Genomic DNA, 25,497 nt, shown 5'->3' on the forward strand with positions numbered 1-25,497 from the left:
ACTCTAAGGGGGCTTGAGGGATTTTCCAGATGCATATTGCAAAATACCCAAATTGACAGGAGTCAGTGGAAGAGAGAAATACTGTAATCCAGATGCCAGGGTTCTAAATGAATTCTGGGGATTAACGAGAATACATTGTTAGAAAGATGGATTTTTTTTTTCTTTTTAATTTAAATGGCATGGCATCAGGGCCAAGTTCTTCCCCTCACTAGCTAATCTTGGACAACTTATTTACTTCCTAGGCCTCCTTTTCCTTATCTGTAAATTACAGTTAACAAAGTTTCATAGGATTTTGTGAGGATTACACAAGCCTAGTTAAAGAAACTTAAGAGTCTTAGAGAAACTTGTGTTCCCCTATGTCCTTTCATTTCCAGCTACACACCCGAGTTCATTTCTTTCTTGTAATACCTTGATAAATGCACCCAGTAGTTATCAACACACACTACTAACATTTTCCTTTCCAATCTCTGCCCATGGAGTAACACTCTTATTAGACACAGGTAATGCCTTCCACGTTAGTGCAGGCACCTAACTTACCAAGGGTTTGGCTGTATGTTTTAGGTGGATCTTCATTTTCCAGCCTCTGGTCTCAGCATTCTCACTGCCCACTGATCAACCTTAAACCAATGTCACATATTTTAGTTGTTTTCATGGCAGCACTCCACTTCCAGGTACCAAATTCTATTATGGCCAAGATATTTAATACCATGGCTAGCATTAAAGGCCGTGAACAGAGTTGAATGTGTTAGAAGACAGGGCAGCCCTGGAAAGATGAAGCAGGATGGAGGAAAGGAAGAGCAAACCTGAAGAAAAAGCAGATGTGCCCCAGTGAGCTTATGACTCAGGGCAGGTGCCCAGATATCCAGAATGGAATTCACTAAACTTGAGCTCCTGTTGGAATCTGGGGACAAATGAACTCCTTAGATGATGAAACTGGGTGAGACTCTAGGTTTTGCTCGGTTTGATGCCTAAGGTAGCTCATTCATCAGAATTCTGGTTCCATTATCTCTCTGAATCCTTCAATTTGAACTTTTTTTTTTAATGTCACAACTTTTTTTTTAATTTTTTTAATTTATTTTCAGCGTAACAGTATTCATTGTTTTTGCACCACACCCAGTGCTCCATACAATCCGTGCCCTCTCCAATATCCACCACCTGGTTCCCCCAACCTCCCACCCCCCGCCCCTTCAAAACCCTCAAATTGTTTTTCAGAGTCCATAGTCTCTCGTGGTTCACCTCCCCTTCCAATTTCCCTCAACTCCCTTCTCCTCTCTAACTCCTATTCAAAGTGTTATAGCACTTCAGAGCCATATCCAAATTTTGACACTTAAGGCCTTTCGACTAATGTACATGATTCACCAAAAAAAAGAAGGTGAAACTGACTTCTACCAGGTAAAATTTGGGACTGAGTTTTATCAGAAATATCTGCTTGAGAGGAAAGTGAAAATCTGTTGCAGAATTATACCTTTTGGCAAAGTTTCCTAGTTCTACCATAATACATAAAAATTGATTCCTTAAATTTTCAAAAATAAGTGTAATTATTGTCATCACTCTCAAATACCCACTATCACACCACCACCTCCCACTTATTTTCAAGGCCATCATCATGACCATTCTCTTTCTCCCCATCCTCGTCACTAAATAGTTTTGAGTGTCTCTTTTCTGAGGACATTGTGCTAGGTTCTGGGCTTGCCTAAGCATATACACACAGTCTGAGGCTGTACACTTTCTTTAATCTCCCTAGGATGTGCTGGTAATGAGTAGTGTTGGTAAAAGGTCTTTTTTTTTTTTTTTTTTTTTTTTTCCCCAAAGTCTTGTGTGCTCAAGAAGTATTGAGGGATTCCTGGGCGCCTCAGTTGCTAAGCATCTGCCTTTGGCTCAGGTCATGATCCCAGGAACATGGGACAGAGTCCCATATCAGGCTCCCAGCGCAGTGGGGAGCCTGCTTCTCCCTCTGCCAGCTCCTTCCCCTGCTTGCATAAGCACATGCTCTCTCTCTCACACACACAAATACAATCTTTTTTTTTTTTTTCTTAAACTCCCCCAGAGACACACCATGAGAGACTGTGGAATCTGAGAAACAAACTGAGGGTTTTGGAGGGGAGGGGGTGAGGGATTGGGTAAGCCTGGTGGTGGGTATTAAGGAGGGCACGTATCACATGGAGCACTGGGTGAGGTGCATAAACAATGAATTTTGGAACCCGTACACACACACAAAAAGATTAAATTAAATTTAAAATAATAAAATTAAATAAATTAAATAGCTAAATTCATTAGGGATTTGGGGAGGAAAATATGTCACATTGAGACAATTAAGTTTGTGGTTTCTAAAAATAAAATGAAGTAAGGATTAAAAAAAAAAAAATTCCCCCATCGTACCCAAGAACCCACCTGGTGGGTTCTATTAGACCATTGCTTTAGGTTCAGCAGTCACAGTGTCATTATTTTTTTTTTTAAGATCTTAGTTATTTATTTGACAGAGAGATCACAAACAGGCAGAGAAACAGGCAAGTCGGGGGGCAGGCTTCCCGCTGAGCAGAGAGCCCGATGCGGGGCTCAATTCCAGGACCCTGGGATCATGACCTGAGCGGAAGACAGAGGCTTTAACCCACTGAGCCACCCAGGCGCCCCCACAGTGTCATTATTGAATAGAGCTCTCCCAATGCCCCCAAAGCTGTTGGAAGGAAGGAAGAAGGGAGGGAGGGAGAAAGAAAAGGAGAAGGAGAGAAAGAGGGAGAATCTAATATACCTATGTCTAGAGAAAAAAGAGATTGTGTTCAAATGAGAAAATTGATCAGTTCACAAAGTATGACTTAAATAGGCTCATAATCTACCAGATCCACAAATTCCTCAGAACTCTTGAATATATTACCTCCTCCTCAGATTAAGAAGATGCACAGACACACACACACACACACACATAGCTTGTGTGGCTCTCCTCAAAGGATATTTAAAGCCATTTATATTAATAGTGCCAACAGAATCCTAATCTGCCTCCTTGTAATATCTGTCCATTTGTCTAGCTACCACCCGAGGAGATAGGGTAAGTCTCCTCCCTCAACTGTTTTATGTCTGTTAATGTGACTCCCATAAATCTGTTCTCCCAGCTGAACACCCCAGGATCCTTCACTCTTCCTTGACGGACAGGACTTCAGTTCCCATGACTGCTTTTCTCGGAAGGATCCCATTTTGTCCACATCTAAGACGGCACTCTGGGTCACAGAGCACTCTTGCAGAGTGGAACCACATATTGTACTGCCAAATTGTGCCCAAGGATGGCACTCTTCTTTGTTTCTTTTTGACATTTTCAACTAAAGACTCAGATTTGCATCTGCTATCAAGACAGTCACCCCTCCTGCACCAACTTCTGTGCCTGGTGAGTCTGCCAGGGACTACTTCTGAGCACTCTTCAGCTCCCTCGTGTTGTTCAAAGATGTGCTGCCGTGTATTCAGAGGGATGGGGTTAGATCCTAGAATTCATAGTTGTGCTCTGCAAATAAAGTATTACTATGGATGTTAAAATTTTTACAAAGGATATGCTCTCCAGCTGCTCTTCTCTCCCTGAATTCATTAGCATTTCTGAAGATGTTTAATCTCAGGGAACTGATTCCATAGCATATTCAGGATTAATCCTTATAGCACTGTTACACTTCATTTCTTAAGTCAAAATTTTATTATTTGGGGCTGTTACAAGATTTAGAAAATAACACAGATATATAGTATGATTTTTTTGTATAACGATGGTAAGAATCAAAAAAAAGAAATCTTGGTCTATAACTAAATTAAGAGGGGACAGTATATAAACCAGCAAGATGAATGTATCACCACATCATTTTAACTATGTAAGTAATAACACAGCCGGTGTTTGTTTACTGATTTTTAGATGCCAAAGACAGTTCTACGTACATTTATATCTATCATCGCATTTAATCCTCAGAAAAACCCTATGAGGTGGGTACTGTGATTCTCTGTGTTTTTCCCGTAAGGAAATGGAAGCCCAGAGAACTTCAAAATATGCTTGTGTTACACAACTAGCGAGTGACAGAATCAAGATCTGAAACCAAGCTATATCGAACCCATACCACTTTCTGGCTCCCATTACTCCCAGTCAAAGGTACTCTGCCTGAAAAAAATCCAGATGCAACACAAGCATGTGGAATGTGTACAATCGGACTTCAGTGACCACTGGTTCAACCTAAGAATAATATGGCACTCTCTATCAAAAGCCTTACAATTTACCCCGCAGAAATTGAACAAGTATTGAAATATCTATGTTCAGGGGCACCTGGGTGGCTTGTTGATTGAGCATCCAATTCTTTTTTTTTTATTTTTTTTTAAAGACTTTATTTATTTATTTGACAGACAGAAATCACAAGTAGATGGAGAGGCAGGCAGAGAGAGAGAGGGGGAAGCAGGCTCCCCGCTGAGCAGAGAGCCTGATGCGGGACTCGATCCCAGGACCCTGAGATCATGACCTGAGCCAAAGGCAGCGGCCTAACCCACTGAGCCACCCAGGCACCCGAGCATCCAATTCTTGATTTCGGCTCAGGCCATGATCTCATTGGTGTGAGATAGAGTCCCTATCTCCAAACCCCCCACCAACAACCCTTAGAGCCCCAAGCTCAGTGTGGAGTCTCCTTGATATTCTTTCCCTCTGCCCCTCCCCCCCACTCTCTCTCTCTCTCTCAAATAAATAAATCTTCAAAAAAATAAATTATATGTTCATCAAGGTGAACTGAGGCAAAGTAAATGATAGCAAAAAAAAAAAAAGAAAGAAAGAAAATGACCTATTATTCAACATAGGATTTGGTAAATAAATGACGGTACATTATACAGTGAGGTTATTGCCCAGTCAAGAATTAGGATTTAGGGGGCATCTGGGTGGCTTAGTGAGTTAAGTGTTGGACTCCATTTCAGCTCAGGTCATGACCCTGGGTCATGAGATCAGAGTCTGCTTGAGATTCCCCCCTGCCTCTCCCTCCCCTTCTGCTCATCCCCCCTGCTCACATTGGCATGCTCTCTCTAAAATAAATAAATAAATAAATAATTTTTTTTTAAAGAATTCTGATTTAGATGTCTATAGACATAAGAGTTGTAGATACAATTTACTGAAAATGCATGTATAAAACAGAATCTAAAATATGATATCATCCATAAAAACATATACATCATTTATATATCTATATGTACATATACACACTCAGTTTTAAAAGCTAAGAGTTATAAACTGAAATGATATCAAAATGTGTCTGTGTATATTTTTCCATTTTTCCTTCATTATTCCAAATTAAACATGTATTTTTATTAAAAAATAGTTTTAATTCCTATTTTTAATGTTAGTTTTATTTTTTTTAGATCTTTCCTTTTAAGACTTTATTTATTTATTTGACAGAGATCACAAGTAGGCCAAGAGACAGGCAGAGAAAGAGGGGGAAGCAGGCTCCCCACTGAGCAGAGAGACCAATATGGGGATTGATCCCAGGACCCTGAGACCATGACCCAAGCCGAAGGCAGAGGCTATAACCCATTGAGCCACTCAGGCATCCCTAATGTTAGTTTTAAAAAAGAATGGCTGATAAAAAACAAAATAATGTGATCTCATCTTTGTGAATATCTGTATAATATTTATATATAATATATATTTATAATTATATAAGATATGTATAATATTTATATTACTATCCTATTACAATAAAAGAAAATACAATAAATTTACCATTATCTCTGAGTCATAGGATTAAGGATGAATTTTATTTTTCTTCATTTTGTTTGCATTTTTAATTGTATACTGCTTTTGCAATTAAAATGTGTTGTCTTGGGGCGCCTGGATGGCTCAGTGGGTTAAAGCCTCGGCCTTCAGCTCGGGTCATGATCCCAGGGTCCTGGGATGGAGCCCCGCTTCGGGCTCTCTGCTCAGCAGGGAGCCTGCTTCCTCCTCTCTCTCTGCCTGCCTCTCTGCCTCCTTGTGATTTCTGTCTGTCAAATAAGCAAATAAATCTTTAAAAAAAAAAAAGTGTTGTCTTACACTGTTGGTGGGAATGCAAGCTGATATAGCCACTCTAGAAAACAGTATGGAAGCTCCTCAAGAAGTTAAAAATAGAGCTACCCTATGACCCAGCAATTGCACTACTGGGGATTTACCCCAAAGATTCAAATGTAGTGATCAAAGGGACACCTGCACCTAAGTGTTTATAGCAGCAATGTCCACAAAAGCCAAACTGTAGAAAGAGCCAAGATGTCCACCAAAAGATGAGTGGATAAAGAAGATGTGGTGTATTAGCCATCAGAAAGGATGAATACTCAGCATTTACATCGACATGGATGAAACTAGAGGGGTTTATGCCTAGCAAAATAGGTCAGTCAGAGAAAGAGAATTATCATATGGTTTCATAAGAAACAGCCCACAGAGGACCACAGGGGAAGGGAGGGAAAATTGAATGGGAAGTCATCAGAGAGGGAGAAAAACCATGAGAGGCTCTTAACTATAGGAAGCAAACAGAGGGTTGTTGGAGGGGAGGTAGGTGGGGAGATGGGGTAACTGGGTGATGGGCATTAAGGAGGGCACATGATGTGGTGAGCTCTGGGGGTTATACGCAGCTGATGAATTACTGAACACCACATCTGAAACTAGTGATGTACTATATGTTGGCTAATTGAATTTCAATTTTTAAAAATGTGTTATTTTTAAAAGATCTATTATTAACAATAAGTATTAATGAGTTGTATGAAAAATTGAGCTCAAAAGTGCATAACCACAGCACGAAAAAAAAGCATGAGTGCTCAAAATGGGTTAAACAAATGTAAATTGTTAATTGTCTCCTAGCACTCAGAGACTAGTCCACTGTGATGCCCCATGAAGAAGATTAAAATTAAAGCATTAACAAAACTTGAAAAGATGAGGATTTCAGCAGCAGCTCTGAAATGTCCTTAATACAAAACACACCAAAAAAGCCATCAATTTGTTTCTGAGATTTTTTTTCTAATGACAAATGGAAAACATTATGGTTTTGTTACTAGGTAAAAGAGATTCATTCAATAAAAGCCTTAATATTTACTAAATGGAACTACTTTGAGAACTCTGCACAACATAAAAATTAACTTTTCAAATATATGAAAATTGCATATTATACATTTGTGTAATAATAATTGCACAAGCAAGAAATTTGTCAAAATAGAGAGGTATAACACATTCAACAGCCTCTAATTGAAACACAGTATAGCTCATTATTTCTTACCAATAGCTCTGCACTACGTTGATGAACAGAAGGCAGGAACAAGGAACAAGAAGAGCTAAATACAAGCTGAACAAATCTTGCACAAGGGTAATAATTTGCTGTCAGAGAACAAGAAAGGATGCACATTATCTAAGGTTAAATAGGAACATAATAAAGAACCTATAGTTTTGACAACTTAGGGCAAATGCTCTGTAGAAAAAAAAAGAGGACATAATATGAGATAATAAAAATATGTCACAATAATTAGAAATTCAGAGTTACTTGAGTCTCATTTTATTCTCATAAAATATACAGCAAATCTGTAGACTGAGAAAATATACAGCAAACCTGAAGACTGAGAAATAGAATAGCAAATAATGAAAGCTTTGAAAATGCAGCATGAGAGACAATTCTAAGGGCCACCAAAAACCATGATGGAGTCCTAATTTTCTTCTGGCTAGAAGGTATAATCAATACTCTTCCCAACCATTTGATTAAATGATTAAAGAGTTAAAGATGCCCAGATACTAAAATCTTCACTTGCCTAAGATTAATGTGCATCCTTGCCAGAAAACAGATCATTTCCAAAAGTAATGAGTAAGTGGAACCAACAGAGACTGGATTGCTCAGTTTTGTTGCCATATAAGCAAAGAAGAGAAACACTTTAAGAAAAGCCTTTGTCACATGTGGTTTCAAGGCAAAAGCTATCATTTCGCACAAAAGAAGCAGTGCCACAGTTCAAATCCAGAGGCACAAGTCACAAAGAACACAGTGGGGCCTCTGGAGCAAAACGGTGACCTGATCCTGGACACTGCAAAGAAAAAGCTGATGAAACAGATCCACTGACATAAAATGCCATAAAGGAAATGCTTAAATTTAATTTCATTAACAAAGCCCTGGACTTTCTTACTGACCAAGCTAAATATCTCAAAAAACATTGCTTAAATACACAAGAAGATTGTGTGTGTGTGTGTGTGTGTGTGTGTGTGTAAAGCCTATTGTCTTTCTCATACAATTTACAACTGAATCTGTGTTTCATTAGCTAGCTTCAGCATAGAACTCAACTACATTAACGGGCAATCACAGGGTCAGAACAGAGAGAGAGTGTTAGTGAAGTCCCTCAGCCATCAGCAACCAGTTGAAGGTTGAGGGACAAGCCCACCCAAGTTTCTCTGCCATATATCCATCATTAGAGTCATTCTACGGAATTAAGCAGGTGTACCTGGTCAGGGCACCTACCAAATGCAACAAGGAGACACACCTGAGGAATTTTAGTTAAGATTGCATTCAGTCCCAAAGATGCCTATATCATCTGAGAAGGACCGACTTACTTCATGCCGCTAGTCTGGGACAATCTCTACAGAGCTGGTATGTCACCAAGGACCCAGGTCCTTCTATGTTTTTGCTCTGCCTTTCTTGATGTATGACTCTCTTCCTCAAGATCATGCAATAGCATCTGTAAGTTCTATCCCCAATTAAAAAGCTGAAAAATGACAACAAAAAGTAACCTGAGAACACCAGAAACCAGTTTGAAAGCTTCCTCTTCCATTCTTCCCAGACAAGAGTAAGACTAACTTCTGACACATACAATTACTGCCTATAATCATTTCAGTTGCAGATTTAGAATAAGTTGTCCCTCTGAAGTAACAATGACATTGTAAAGAAGAATCAGTTATAACACCTCACCTGTGGAGATCTTTTAATCTGGAAATGGGGAAAGACCTCTAGGTAAGTGCCAAATATCTCACAGCCAAGGTAAAGTGTCCATATCTCTTATCAGCTAGTGAAGGGCCAACAGGGTAGCCCTGGAACACTGGTCTACTTTTTAGGTAAACCGGGAATAACAGTAGTAAGTACAGTAACATAAGCACTAACTGCATACCAGATACTCTATTAAGTACTTTATACATATACATATATACATATAAATACAAATATGTATAAATACATATATACATATATGTATTATGGAATACAGACTATACTATATATTCTATACTATATACTAATTATATACTTAGAAATAAGTATAAAGTACTTGACTGCATGAAATCTGAGCAATACCCCTGTGTCTGAAGTACTTTTCTGTTAGCACCGCTTTAAATCTGTAGTACCTGAAGAGTAGGTTTACATAACTTGTCAAAATCACACAGCCAGGTGACAGAGCTGAACTTAACCCTAGATTATGTGTGTCGAGTAGGAGGCTGATGCTCAAATGTTCGTAGTCTCCTTTTCAGATGGACTGTGGCAATGGGCCAAATGCTTTACTAAAACACCTGTTGCTTTTGCAGGAACTTAGAATACTTGCAGCTGAACTGGATAAAAGGTGGGCGAGATAATAAATCGTAAAGTCAACACAAACCCTTGGATTGCAAGAAAAACATTCATCTGTGTACCACCATTTGGTAGGCCCATGGATCCTGAACCATGGAGCTTTAAAAGATATTTTTTTAATTTAGTTGCTAAAATCTTTTGTATGAACTGTATCTTCCCATAAATTAAATATGAGCCAGTATAAATCACCATCATCAACTTAGCTTAGATATTATGTTCATTTCACAACTGTCTATTGCTACAGGGTAAGTCCTTGTTTGAGCATCACACCAAAAAGATAAAAGCCATTGATGCATTTTTCATATTAAGCAAATACATACTCATAACATGAGAGGGGGAGAAGCAATCACAAACCAAAGAATATGAATAGTGAAAGTTATTAAAGCCCATGTACCAAGCCAAGTTAGAGAAAACATAATAGTACAATGAAATGTATCCTTATAAAGATAAAAGTATCCTTTATTGAGTTCAAACAACATAGGCGTGAGTGAAAACTATATGGATAGCATGAGAAGACAGGACTGCTGACACTCCCTTAAGTCAGTAAACACTTGCAGTCCTAAAGTGTCACAGGTATCAATGTATCAGGCTCCTTCTGAAAAGTAATAAACATGCTTAATAATTTTAAAGGTTAAAGAACAAGGTTATCCTTCTGGGTTTTGTTTTGTGTTGCTTTGTTCTGGAAGCAAAAGGCCTACTGTTTTGTAAGGCCATGGCTTGAGAAAATTGGAATTGGGAGTTTTTTGTGTTTGGGATTGGGTTTTCCCTTTCTTTTTTTGCTTTCTTTTTATTAAGGTGAAATTCACACATTATAATATTTATTTTATTTTATTATTTTTTCAGCATTCCAAGATTCATTGTTTATGTGCCCTACCCAGTGCTCCATGTAATAGTCCCCTCCTTAATACCCATCACCAGGCTCACCCATCCCCCCAAAACCCTCAGTTTGTTTCTTATAGTCCACAGTCTCTCATGATTCATCTCCCCATCTGATTTACTCCAATCACTTTTCCTTTCCCTCTCCTAATGTCCTCCATGTTATTCCTTATGCTCCACAAGTAAGTGAAACCATATGATAATTGACTCTCTGCTTGACTTATTTCACTCAGCATAATCTCCTCCAGTCCCATCCATGTTGGTGCAAAAGCTGGGTATTCATCCTTTCTGATGGCTGAGTAATATCCCATTGTATATAAAACTACATCCTCTTTATCCATTCGTCTGTTGAAGGGCATCTTGGTTCTTTCCACAGTTTGGCGACCGTGGCCATTGCTGCTATGACATTGGGGTACAGATGGCCCTTCTTTTCATTACATCTGTATTTTGGGGGGTAAATACCCAGTAGTGCAGTTGCAGGATCATAGGGTAGCTCTATTTTTAATTTCTTGAAGAATCTCCACACTGTTTTCCAAAGTGGCTGCACCAACTTGCATTCCCACCAACATCCTCTCCAACACATGTTATTTCCTGTCCTGTTAATTTTGGCCATTCTAACTGGTGTAAGGTGGTATCTCAATGTGTTTTGAATCTCTCTGATGGCTAATGATGATGAACATTTTTTCAAGTGTCTGTTACCCATTTGTATGTCTTCTTCGAAGAAGTGTCTGTTCATCATAAAATTACCATTTTATAATGAACAATTCAGTGACATTCACAATGTGTGCAATCATCAGCTCTATCCATTTTCAGAACATCTCTCTTACCCCAAAAGAAAACTCTGTACCCACTCAGCAGTTACAACCTACAACACCCTCCCCTGACCAGGCTCTGGCATACACCTATCTGCTTTCTGTTTCAATAAAGAACTTATGAAATGTGTGTTTTGGTAATTTACCCAGAAGTTTCAAATATTTTTATGAGTTTTTATTATATAATCACTAAGTAAAAGACACAGACTTACTAAATCAAGGAGACAGCAAAATTTAGACTCTGCATTTCTAATGGAATGCCTCTATATTTTTTCCATTTAGTATTTTTACCCACAAATCAACACAGAGTACTATATACTCTGGGTGTAAATAGCCTCTTGTACTAAAATTAAGAAAGGTGGGAAGGCTGCCCAGGATTATTCTCTATCCTTCCGTATCTATGCCAGTTGTCTAGAATTTTGTTTGGCAAATTCTGACAAATACACTATGTGGGCTCCTAAGTGACAGTCCTGTACCTCACTTTACAAATGTCAAACCATCCCCCAAAACAACTGTGAGCTACTTTGTTAACCATAATATTCTGTTACAGAAAACTATCAAAATTAAACCTGCTACCTTCTAGGCTGGATTCTCCAAAAAGGGTACAGGAAATAATGGTTATAATATAAAACTCTCCCCACGTACAGAACACATGGTCATAACAGCTACAAGTTTGTGTGAAAGGAATGAAAAAGAACATGTCTAAAAGACATTCAGTCATTCCACAGGAGCTTATGATGGGCAGGCTGGGAGCACAACTTGGTAGAAGTCAATTGGAAGGAGATCAGAAAATAACCACAAACGGGACACCTGGGTGGTTCAATCAGTTAAGCATCTGCCTTTGGTTCAGGTCATGATCCTAGGGACTAGGGATCGAGTCCCGCATCAAGCTCCCTGCTCAGTGGGAACTCTCAGTGGGGACTCTCCCTATGCCTCTCCCACTCCCTCTGCTTACACACTCTTTCTCTCTGACAAATAAACAGAATCTTTAAAAAAAAAAAAAAAAGAAAGAAAGAAAGAAAATTACCACAAATACTTGAATAGTGCTTTACCCTGCTCCTGGTACTGTTCAAAGCATGACTGGCTGCCTGATTGATGGACTTTACCTAATTAAGTAATGAACACTTGTGTGTGTGTGTGTGTGTGTGTGTGTGTTTTCACAATAATCATGCAAGAGAACTACTTTTATTATCATCCTTACTTTACAGAGAATGAAACTAAGACCCAGAGATGTTCAATAATTTATCCAAAGTCACACAGCAGCCAGAGCCAGGATTTGGCCCAGGCCAGTTGGCTCCATGGTCCATGCTCTTAATTCCAAGGTCAAGCTGATACTCTGCCCAAGTAAAAACTCAGAGAAACCTGCTATTTAGTTGCTGAAATTACTTGTGGCATAACTGATTACAGCTTACAGAGTACAAAAAAAAGAGACTCCCATTTTATTTGGTGCCTCAATCTATAGCTGCAAGTAGTTCTCTTGCATGATTGCTGTGAAAATTAAGTGAACACACATACAATCAAAGTGAAAATTATTATGAGGAATATTTCCACAAAATGCAATAGATACAGTCTTCCAAAGTACATGGCATAAAAAGTTAACTGAGCTTACTTTGGGTCTTAATTTTATAATTAGTTTAGAAAAAGAATGTTCTCCACCTATAAATAAAAAACAATGAGTAGTAAGTTTGCTCAGTATTCACCAAAACAAAAATGACTTACAGCACCATTCAGCTTTAAAGTAAATCTTAATTCAGGGCACTGGGCTGGCTTAGTCAGAAGAGCATACAACTCTTAATCTTGAGGTCGAGAGATCAAGCCCCACATTGGGTGTAGAGGTTACTTAGATGTTTTTTAATTTAAAAAAATAAAATAAATCTTAATTCTTCACAAAGTATTGTGAGATAATAGAAAATATATATATCGGTCTCTGCTCGCTCCTAGCACAGAGCTTCAAAAACCCTTGTCATTTCCTAAGTGAATAAGAGCACTACAAGCATCACTTGTTCTAAAATTTGGTTTTTGACCCTGTCCTTGACACAGGCTCCTAAAACCCTGTACAGTAGCCTCCTTCATCTGCAGGGGATATGTTCAAAGATCTTCAGTGAATGTCTGAAACTACAGATAGTACTAAAGCCTATATAAACACATAGTCCCTGACTTACAGTAGTCTGACTCACTTTTTTTTTTTTTACTTTAAGATGGTTAAAAAAAAAAAAAAAAGACACACATTTAGTAAAGACCATACTTAGAATTTTGAGTTGTTGTGAGTTTTTTTAAGATTTGATTTATTTATTTGACAGGCAGAGATCACAAGTAAGCAGAGAGGCAGGCAGAGAGAGAGGAGGAAGCAGGCTCCCCGCTGAGCAGAGAGCCCGATGCGGGGTTCGATCCCAGGATCCTGATATCATGACCTGAGCTGAAGGCAGAGGCTTTAACTCACTGAGCCACCCAGGCGCCCCAGAATTTTGAGTTTTGATGCTTTCCCAGTTTTGAGTATTGTACTCAGTACAATACCTCCTCAGGACACTGGGCTGCGGCAGCCACAGTTCCCGGTCAGTCACGTGATCACAAAAGCAAACAACCAATACACTTACAACTATTCTGGTTTTCATTTTCAAGCACAGTATTATTCAACATATTAAATGAGATATTCAACACTTTATTATAAAATAGACTTTGTGTTAGATGATTTGCCCAACCACATGCCTAAATGTAAGAGTTCTGGGCACATTTAAGGTAGGCGAATATAAGATAGGATGTTCTGTAGTTTAGGTGGTATTAAACGCACTTTCAATTATGGTATTTTCAACTTAAGAAGAGTTTATCGAGACATAACCCCATCATAAGTCAAGGAAGATCTGTACTATTTTTTTCCTATACCTACACACCTATAATAAAGTTTAATTTATAGATTAGACACAGTAAGATATTAACAATAATAAAATTGAATAATTATAACAATATATTATAACAGTAGTTACATGAATGTGGTCTCTCCCTCTCTCTCTAAATATCTTATTGTACTATACTCACCCTTCTTCATCTTGTGATGATGTGAGATGATAAAACTCCTATGTGACGAGATGAAGTGAGGTGAATGACACAGGCATTATGACATAGCCTTATGCTACTACTGACCTCCTGACATGGGGAGGATCATCTGTTTCCAGGCCATGGTTGACCACAAGTAACTGAAACCATGGAAAGCCAATCCACAGGTAGGAGGGGACGACTCTAAATTCTTCAGTGAGGGATGCCTGGGTGACTCGGTCAGTTAAGTGTCCGTCTTTAGCTCAGGTCATGGTCTCAGGGTCCTGGGATCACACCCCACATTGGGCTCCCTGCTCAACGTGGAGCCTGCTTCTCTCTCTGCCTTGTGTTTCCCCTTTTGTCTCCCCCTCATGTTGTCTCTGTCTCACACATACACACAAATAAACAAAAGCTTTTTTAAAAAATTCCTAAGTGATAAGAGCACTGGGAGCATTTTTTGTTCAAATGAGGCAACTCTGGGTAGGCTCCTGGATGGCTTCCTGGAGGGGCGCCCAAAATACCAGTCCTGATCAAAAGCTTAGAATTTTTAGCACCTTTCCATTCCCCTACTTCTCTAGAAAGAGGAGTGGGGCTGGAGATGAAGTTAATAACCAATCATGATGACATGAGTAAGCTCCAATACCACAGGTTTTGTGGCATTCTCAGACTCCTGAACACAACCATACTGTGGGGTGGGGGTGGTGATACCCCCCAACTCCATGGGGAGAGAAGCTCCTGTGCTTAGGACCCTCCCAGACCTCACCTATGTATCTCTTCATCTAGGTATTAATCTGTATTCTTTATCATATTCTTTAATAAACTAATAAACAGACATAAGTGTTTCCCTGAGTTCTGTGAGCCACTCTAGCCACCTTATCAAATTGGCAGAGAGGATCATAGAAATCTCTGCTAGAGCTGATGAGTTGGAAACACACGGAACAACCCAGGCTTGAGATTGGCATCTGAAGCAGGGCTGTCTTGTGGGACTGAGCTCTCCATCTGTGGGATTTTATATTATCTGCAGGTACAGTGTCAGAACTGAGTTTAACTGCAGGACACCAGCTAGTGTCACAGAATTGCTTCGTTTGGAAAAACCACACAGACATCTGGTGTCAGAAGTGCTGTGAGTGTGGCAGTAGTGTAAGGGTAAAGGAGAGATGCAGGAAAGGCACAGGAGGTGGAGCACTGGGATTTTCCCTACTCAAGAGGGAGAGACCGTTTTTCCTAATACAAGTACTCGTTTGTTCCCTGAATTTTCCAGATCCTCTAATTTCCACTCTATCCCTCTTTGTTCTAACTTGACCATAAGATTTCAAATACTCTATCATACATGCATCCCTGCCTCAAGAAGCTTTGAAAGCTTTCCAGTAAATCACAGAAGAAAGCACAAGCTGACAACTGCAATTCACAAACTATGATCCTGCCTGGCCATACAGCAGGTACCACAGTTTGTTTGCTTACTGCTAGATAGAGGAATCTAGGAAAAGCCTAGGAAGATACATGTAGAGTTACAGTAGCCAAGCCCCCTAATAAGCTCAGTTATTTTAAAAAGGCACCCTATTTTAAGGATATCCAAGTACATATTTTAGTGTTCTGATTGTCTAAGCATCAGGTTGTCTCATTTCCCAAGGTCACCACCAAGCTCCAAAATCCCATTCCATCCTTTAGGTTACCTATGTTCTAGACTAGCCCTATCCAAAGAATTTTCTCTGATGAAGCAAATGTACTCTATCTGCACTATCCAAGCCAGTAGCCACTATCCATTTGTGCCTAGTGAGTACTTGGTTCAAATGAATTCTGAGTTTAATTTCATTTCAATTAATTGAAATTTAAGTTGCCACATATGACGAGTGGCTACCATATTGGACATGGTAACCTTAGACAAAGAGACCTAATTGGCCCTCCCCACCCTTTACTCATTATTACATGAATATTTATTGTCTATATGCTTTGAGCCAGGCATCACAGGCTCTGGGAGATAATAGTGAACAAGACAACTCTTTTTTTTAAGATTTATTGATTTTATTTTAGGGGGAAAAGGTCAGAGGAAGAAAGAGAGAATCCTCAAGCAGACTCCCCATTGAACATAGAGTCTGATACAGGGCTATATCCCAGGACCCTGAGATCATGACGAGAGCCAAAAACAAGAGTCAGACACTCAAATGACTGAGCCACCCAAGGCACCCCAAGACAACTCTGTCTTTACGAATGTTGAGGAAGATAGCTATTATTCAATTACACAAGTGATGATGCCAAATCATAGTTTCATGCCTCATCAATTCTAAGGTATTTAGTTTTTTCATACATTAATATTTCTAAACTCAGGATGTGTTATATCAACAACATCTTACAACTACTGCCAGCCAGGCCAGTCATGCCTACACATGCAAAACAATACCATTATCCATTTGTGCCTAGCTCTTCTTAGTGGCACGCATGCCTTACAACATTTTGGCCAACATATTACATGAGGTGCATTTAAATAAAGTCATTATCAGAAAATAGTTAGTTAACGCTTTCTGGTAAGATCGAGGTATCTATTTGATACCTCCCAGTAAAGTCAAGTACAGATTTGGTATCCAGTAGCTTGGGATAAAATTTCAAAGACAAGAGTGGAACACCCTGTTAAGAACTGTCGAACCACCAGTGCACTGAAAAATACAAGGAAAAATAACACTGTGTAGAAGAACATGGATATTATCAATTATATATGGAAGAGTGATTCAGAAGAGTCAGATTCTAAATTTAAAAACCTATTAGGAATATTATTTTGTTTATATTTTCCTTTTTACAAATACACAAAAATAAAATGCGATAAAATCCACATTACATAAATCAAAAAAAAAAAACCCTCCCTCTCAATAGCATGAAATAAGAATTATGAAGAAAAAAATCATATCATGGATTAATTATGAGTCGGTTTTTTCCTATAATATATAAAATAGTTGAGTGTTTTCCAATATACACATTTTTTAATTAATTTTTTTTATTTTTTTATAAACATATAATGTATTTTTATCCCCAGGGGTACAGGTCTGTGAATCGCCAGGTTTACACACTTAACAGCACTCACCATAGCACATACCCTCCCCAATGTCCATAACCCTACCCCTCTCTCCTGTTCCCCCTCCCCCCAGCAACCCTCAGTTTGTTTTGTGAGATTAAGAGTCACTTATGGTTTGTCTCCCTCCCAATCCCATCTTGTTTCATTTATTCTTTTCCTACCCCCCAAACCCCTCACGGTGCACTCCACTTCCTCATATCAGGGAGATCATACAATAGTTGTCCTTCTCCGATTGACTTATTTCGCTAAGCATAATACCCTCTAGTTCCACCCACGTCATCGCAATGGCAGATTTCATTTCTTTTGATGGCTGCATAGTATTCCATTGTGTACATATAACATCTCTTCTTTATCCATTCATCTGTTGATGGACATCTAGGTTCTTCCCATAGTTTGGCTATTGTGGACATTGCTACTATAAACATTCGGTGCACATGCCCCTTCGGATCACTATGTTTGTATCTTTAGGGTAAATACCCAGTAGTGCAATTGCTGGGTCATAGGGCAGTTCTATTTTCAACATTTTGAGGAAACTCCATGCTGTTTTCCAGAGTGGTTGCACCAGCTTGCATTCCCACCAACAGTGTAGGAGGTTCCCCTTTCTCCACATCCTCACCAGCATCTGTCATTTCCTGACTTGTTCATTTTAGCCATTCTTACTGGTGTGAGGTGGTATCTCATTGTGGTTTTGATTTGTATTTCTCTGATGCCAAGTGATGTGGAGCACTTTTTCATGTGTCTGTTGGCCATCTGGATGTCTTCTTTACAGAAATATCTGTTCATGTCCTCTACCCATTTCTTGATTGGATTATTTGTTCTTTGGGGGTTGAGTTTGCTAAGTTCTTTATAGATTTTGGACAGTAGCCCTGAATCTGATATGTTGCCTGCAAATATCTTCTCCCATGCTGTCAGTTGTCTTTTGGTTTTGTTAACTGTTTCCTTTGCTGTGCAAAAGCTTTTGATCTTGATGAAATCCCAATAATTCATTTTTGTCCTTGCTTCCCTTGCCTTTGGCAATGTTCCCAGGAAGATGTTGCTGCGGCTGAGGTCAAAGAGGTTGCTGCCTGTGTTCTCCTCAAGGATTTTGATGGATTCCTTTCTCACATTGAGGTCCTTCATCCATTTTGTGTCTATTTTTGTGTGTGGTGTAAGGAAATGGTCCAATTTCATTTTTCTGCATGTGGCTGTCCAATTTTCCCAACACCATTTGTTGAACAGACTGTCTTTTTTCCATTGGACATTCTTTCCTGCTTTGTCAAAGATGAGTTGACCATAGAGTTGAGGGTCTATTTCTGAGCTCTCTATTCTGTTCCATTGATCTGTGTCTGTTTTTGTGTCAGTACCATACTGTCTTGATGATGACAACTTTGTAATAGAGCTTGAAGTCTGGAATTGTGATGCCACCAACTTTGGCTTTCTTTTTCAATATTCTTTGGCTATTCAAGGTCTTTTCTGGTTTCATAAAAATTTTAGGATTATTTGTTCCATTTCTTTGAAAAAAAAAAATGGATGGGATTTTGATAGGGATTGCATTAAATGTGTAGATTGCTCTAGGTACCATAGACATTTTCACAATATTTATTCTTCCAATCCAGAAGCATGGAACATTTTTCCATTTCCTTCTGTCTTCCTCAATTTCTTTCATGAGTACTTTAGAGTTTTCTGAGTACAGATTCTTTGCCTCTTTGGTTAGGTTTATTCCTAGGTATCTTACGGTTTTGGGTGCAATTGTAAATGGGATTGACTCCTCAATTTCTCTTTTTTTCTGTCTTGCTGTTGGTGTAGAGAAATGCAACTGATTTCTGTGCATTGACTTTATATCCTGACACTTTACTGAATTCCTGTACACGTTCTAGCAGTTTTGGAGTGGAGCCTTTTGGGTTTTCCACATATGGTATCATATCATCTGCAAAAAGTGATAGTTTGACTTCTTCTTTGCTGATTTGGATGCCTTTAATTTCTTTTTGTTGTCTGATTGCTGAGGCTAGGACTTCTAGTACTATGTTGAATAGCAGTGGTGATAATGGACATCCCTGCCGTGTTCTGACCTTAGTCGAAAAGCTTTCAGGTATTTCTCCATTGAGAATGATATTTGTGGTGGATTTTCATAGATGGCTTTGATGATATTGAGGTATGTGCCCTCTATCCCTTACACTTTGAAGAGTTTTGATCAGGAAAGGATGATGCACTTTGTCAAATGCTTTTTCAGCATCTATTGAGAGTACCATATGGTCCTTATTCTCTCTTTTATTAATGTACATTGATTGATTTGTGGGTGTTGAACCAACCTTACAGCCCTGGAATAAATCCTACTTGGTCATGGTGAATAATCTTTTTAATGTACTGTTGGATCCTTTTAGCTAGTATTTTGGTGATAATTTTCACTTTTGTGTTCATCAAGGATATTGGTCTGTAATTCTCTTTTTTGATGGGATCCTTGTCTGGTTTTGGGATCAAGGTGATGCTGGCCTCATAAAATGAGTTTGGAAGTTTTCCTGCCATTTCTATTTTTTGGAACAGTTTCAGAAGAATAGGTATTAATTCTTCTTTAAATGTTTGGTAGAATGCCCCTGGGAAGCTGTCTGGCCCTGGGCTTTTGTTTGTTTGGAGATTTTTGATGACTGTTTCAATCTCCTTACTGGTTATGGGTCTGTTCAGGTTTTCTACTTCTTCCTGGTTCAGTTGTGATAGTTTATATGTCTCTAAAAATGTATCTATTTCTTCCAGATCATCAAATTTGTTGGCATAGAGTTGTTCATAATGTTTTTATAATTGTTTGTATTTCTTTGGTGTTGGTTGTGATCTCTCCTTTTCATTCATGATTTTATTTATTTGGGTTCTTTCTCTTTTTTTCTTTTTTTATAAGTTTGGCCAGAGGTTTATCAATCTTATTAATTCTTTCAAAGAACCAGCTCCTAGTTTCACTGATTTGTTCTGTTGTTTTTTTGGTTTTTATTTCATTGATTTCTGCTCTGATCTTTATGACTTCTCTTCTCCTGCTGGGTTTAGGCTTTCTTTGTTGTTCTTTCTTCATCTCCTTTAGGTGTCAGGTTAGGTTGTGTGTTTGAGACCTTTCTTGCTTCTTGAGAAAGGCTTGTACTGCTATATATTTTCCTCTCAGGACTGCCTTTGAATCCCACAGATTTTGAACCAATGTTTTCATTATCATTTGTTTCCATGAATTTTTTCAATTCTTCCTTAATTTCTTGGTTGACCCATTCATTCTTTAGAAGGATGCTGTTTAGTCTCCATGTATTTGGGTTCTTTCCAAATTTCCTCTTGTGATTGAGTTCTAGCTACAGAGCTTTGTGGTCTGAAAATATGCAGGGAATGATCCCAATCTTTTGATACCGGTTGAGACCTGATTTGTGACCCAGGATGTGATCTATTCTGGAGAATGTTCCATGTGCACTAGAGAAGAATGTATATTCTGTTGCTTTGGGATGAAATGTTCTAAATATATCTGTGATGTCCATCTGGTCCAGTGTGTCATTTAAGGCCTTTATTTCCCTGTTGATCTTTTGCTTGGATGATCTGTCCATTTCAGTGATGGGAGTATTAAAGTCCCCTACTATTATTGTATTATTGTCGATGTGTTTCTTTGATTTTGTTATTAATTGGTTTATATAGTTGGCTGCTCCCACATTAGGGGCATAGATATTTAAAATTGTTAGATCTTCTTGTTGGACAGACCCTTTGGGTATGAGATAATGTCATCCCTCATCTCTTGTTATAGTCTTTGGCTTAAAGTCTAATTGATCTGATATAAGGATTGCCACCACAGCCTTCTTCTGATGTCCATTAGCATGGTAAATTGTTTTCCACCCCCTCACTTTAAATCTGGAGGTGTCTTCGGGTCTAAAATGAGTTTCTTGTAGGCAGCATATTGATGGGTTTTGTTTTTTTATCCATTCTGATACGCTGTGTCTTTTAATTGGGGCATTTAGCCCATTAACATTCAGAGTAACTATTGAGAGATATGAGTTTAGTGCCACTGTATTGCCTGTAAGGTGACTATTACTGTATCCAATATATGCATCTTAAAATCAGTGGAATTTGGTAAATACAAAATTGAAGTGTTCATGCTTCCAATCCTTTTTTGATACTTTCCCCTTTACCTGAAATGCCCTTTGTGTTCAACTTTCTACTCCAGGTCAGAGGCCAACTCATCTCTGATCTTCATGTCTTTTCTATCACAACTAATCTTTTCCTCCCCTGAATTCTCCGAGTACCGTCTCAGGACCTACTGCAGAGCACTTTGTTGTATTATAGGTACTTATGTGTGTTCTTAATTCCCCCAGCAGAGTATCTGGAGTCTAGACTCCTTAAAGTGCAATTGCATGTCTTATTCAACTCTTATATCCCACTTAGGATACTACTTTGCCCATTCAAGTATTTAGGAAATGGAAGAAGTTCTGATGATATGTATGTAATGTGCCAGGGAGAAGATGAGCCTGTCTGACTCCATGTTGCTTCTATTTCCCTTGCTTCTGGGATCTATAGGTTAGGAACTTCTGTTTAGCACTGCATGTAGGTATGTTAATCATTGAGGGAATTTTGCTTACAGCTAAGACCTGAAAAACCACTTTTTACGTGAGACCTACCTTACCAAAGGAGATAAGAAAAGAAGCTAAGGGTGGACACCAACTCAATTCCTTCGAGACTGAAAAATGGCCATGACTTAGGGGGAACTTAAACCATGCTCCCTACAGTTAATGAGGTTGAAACTCATAGGAAATTTAAAGCTTGTGTTTCAGAGAACTATTTCTGCCTAATCAGTTAGTGTGTCTTTTTGGACCCCACTAACAAATCTACTAGGTGTCTCTGCAGAAGCCTGGATTTAAGGTCAACTAATATGGTTTCAGCCTATGGGCAAGCAAGGCTCTGCACTCCTCACCTGAGACAATGAACCCGAAACCCCATCCAGTTTATACCAGCTCTTGGAGCATGCACAGAGCCCCTTCTCCTTGTCCTCTAAGATAAACTCTTGACATAAGGAGCTGAATTTTGACTCTTTCTGATACTAAGTCTTTACCCCAAAGTGAACATTGGATGTATATTACATATATCTATGCTCAAAGCACATGCTTCAGCTTTCTTCAGAAGTTTTTTATTCCTATTCTTAAGTTTCCCCATTCTTATAATCAACATGTATGGAATCACATCCCCTATGATTATAAAAATTTTTTCTATTCTCCTTTAGGGAGGAAGATTTGGGTCTTGCCCTCCTGTCTCCTCTTTTGGCTGCCTCTCAAATAAGCCCTTTCCTTACTGCAAACCTGATGTCTCAGTGATTAACTTTGCTGTGCATCAGGTAGACAGACTGGGGTTCAGTTATAATAATGTCACACAGATCCCCATAGAGTGATTTAATATGCTTCAGAATACGGCACATGCTATTTAGTAGTAAACTTCCAGCTGGGTCAATATATAGCATGAATGAGAGATGCCAAGAACCATTCTAACCAACACATGCAGTGGTCTGGGAGCAATGCCACAAAGGTGTCAAGTCTCAGTGCCATTCCCAAAGATCCCACAGGCTAAAGCATGGGTAATTGCACACATTTTTTTGTGAAAAAGAGATTACTGCTGCTTCTTCCCCAAAGCCCCCAAAATAAAAGTAATGGAAGTAACATTAATAAGCCTGGTAGGTGTATTTCTGGAGAGGCTGAGCAGGAGGAGCTCTGTACTCCAGGCAAATCTATCTTGAAATATAATTAAAATAGAGGAAAAAAGTGGAACTCTGCACTGTGAACAATGGGACCCCTAGCTTCTTTCATTCAGCTCTGAAAATATAGGCTTATATGCCTCCAGAAGGAGATCAGTAAATTCCTCTTTGGGGAAAATAATCACCCTCTTAAATATAAATCTGGTATTAGCTATTCTTAAAATATATTATTTTTACCATTATATATGTGTATGTATACACATACATATGGATGCTGTTAAGATCCAATTTGAAATTTGAAAATGCATGTATATCTCCCACCAAATGCTAAGTTCCTCGAAGGATAGATCTGTACCCTATACATATTTCCAGGACATAATGTCAATCTTTGCATGTAATAAGTGCTCAGTAAATATTTGTTAAATTTTAAAAGAAAAAAATTTTAAGGGGGGGCAGGGTGAGGTGTAGAGGATGAAGGAGAGAGACTCTTAGTCAGGCTCCATGCCCAGCACAGAACCCAACAGCTCAGTCTCACAACCCTGAGATCACGACCTGAGCCAAAATCAAGAGTCAGACACTGAATAGACTGAACCACCCAGGTGCCCCTAAACAGAAAAGTTCTGAGAATACAATATTTACTGCTATGTATTCAGACATGGAGTTTGATTCTAAACAACCCAAAGCTGGTCAGCAAAACTTCCTACCTCCAATTAAAAACCAAAACCAAAAAGTGGCCATGAGTGTTTAATGAGTTCATGGGGAACATATAATACAAATTTCTTCTCTCAGCTCCCTCCAGAATAGTGATCTGAGGCCCACTGTGTATGTCTGATGAGACTGTAGTATTAATCTTCATACTCTTTAATGGTTGGTGCCTACACAATCCAAAAAAATCTATCATATTCACTGCAACCTGATTAGCAATATTATAACCACCTAATAAAAACATTTATAAATGAAGTTTTAAATGTGTGTCACCTATACTTCAATTGAAAAAAAAATGAAATGTAAAAAAAATTGAGGACACCTGGGTGGCTCAGTTGGTCAAGCATCTGACTTCAGCTCAGGTCATGATCTCGGGGTACTGCGATCCAGCCCCATGTTGCTCCCCACTCAGTGAAGAGTCTCTTGTCTCTCTCCCTCTGCCCCTCCCCCTGCTTGCACTCTCTCTCTCTCTCTCAAATAAACAGATAAAAATCTTTTTAAAAAATAAAAAATAAATAAATTACAAATGTGTTAAAGTTCTTGAAATTTTTCTGATGCTTTATTTTCCTCAGATAGAGTTTGACCAATTACATTAGATGTTATTACTGTAAAACAGATAGACATGATAACTTAGTACTAAAAAGTACAGAAAATTTTTCACAAGTTAAAACATTAGAAAACACACTAGTTTACTTCCATAATTTTATGACATTTCCTGACAAAAAAAGATGGCTCAGCCTCAATTAATTTTATGCTGTCAGTTCTCAGAAGACATCTGTGGTTTTCATCGTTATCCATTAATATTAGTGGTTGATAAGCATCACTAAGTGATGTTAAGGTTTTATCAAGTAGTTGGAGCCTTGGGAGTTGTCCACAATGCTTTGCCTATACTAAGAGTTGGCAACAGTTCACTAACCAGAGGGACTGGTGCCTTTTGCAAGACTGAAATTGTGGCAGTTCCAGAAGCTAATGCGCAATTCCATTTCACCGCTATCAAAAAATATTTCTACTCTTATACTCTTAAAAGTAGAATGAATGGTGTACTGGCCACAAAAGGAGGCATTGCTTTGATAGTCTTATACTTCAAGTTAAGGTCTTAAAAAACACCACTTGTGAGAGCAACATAAACAGATTTTAACCTGTACCTCATCTATTAAGTTCCCATGCCTGGAGAAGCTAATATCAACCCATCATGTGATACTCAATTTGTACAATAAATTATGAACCTGGAACAAAAAAAAAAAAAAGAGATGGCAACAGTTCAACAATGGGGTGCCAAATCACTGACATCTTTTTTTAAGCAGAGGTATAATAGTGGCAATAAAGGGAAAAGGCAGAAGCCGAGAATCTTCTTTTCCTATAGATGAGATCAGGTTCACTTAGGGAATCAATGCTTACATTATGATGCAGGGCTGAAAAATAACAATTTCAAAACAAAGGATATGTCCAGATGGGTAACTGCAGCTGATTCTCACAATAGACTTGCCAGTTTGGTATTTTCACTGCCACCTGATGCCCAGAGAGCTTAGGAGCCCAGACTCCTGGTGACTGCCTTGAGAACCCTATTTCCTCACCCTCGGCAGCCTGTGTTGCTGAGACCCAGCTGAGGCTCGCTTCTCTCTGAGCAGTCACATACAAACAGCCTCTCTGGACCCTGCCTTCTTCTCCTGTCTCTCCATGAAGGACTCCATTTCTCTAGCAACTCACCAGGTAAAGGCTACTCATTGTTCCATATCCCTCAGAGGTGAAAGTGGTATAGGAGACTCCCCACTCACAACAGCTCTTCTAGACCAT

At 38.8% G+C, this 25,497-nt stretch overlaps 1 pseudogene; it reads left to right on the forward strand.

Annotated features, from left to right (window-relative positions):
• The first annotated feature begins 24,533 nt into the window (after positions 1-24,533).
• LOC123388296 lies at positions 24,534-24,830 on the forward strand (annotated as a pseudogene).
• The last annotated feature ends 667 nt before the right edge of the window (positions 24,831-25,497 follow it).

Source organism: Mustela putorius, unplaced genomic scaffold (genome assembly GCF_011764305.1).
Source record: "Mustela putorius furo isolate JIRA1106 unplaced genomic scaffold, ASM1176430v1.1 tig00003898_pilon_pilon_pilon, whole genome shotgun sequence".
Lineage (NCBI taxonomy): Eukaryota > Metazoa > Chordata > Mammalia > Carnivora > Mustelidae > Mustela > Mustela putorius.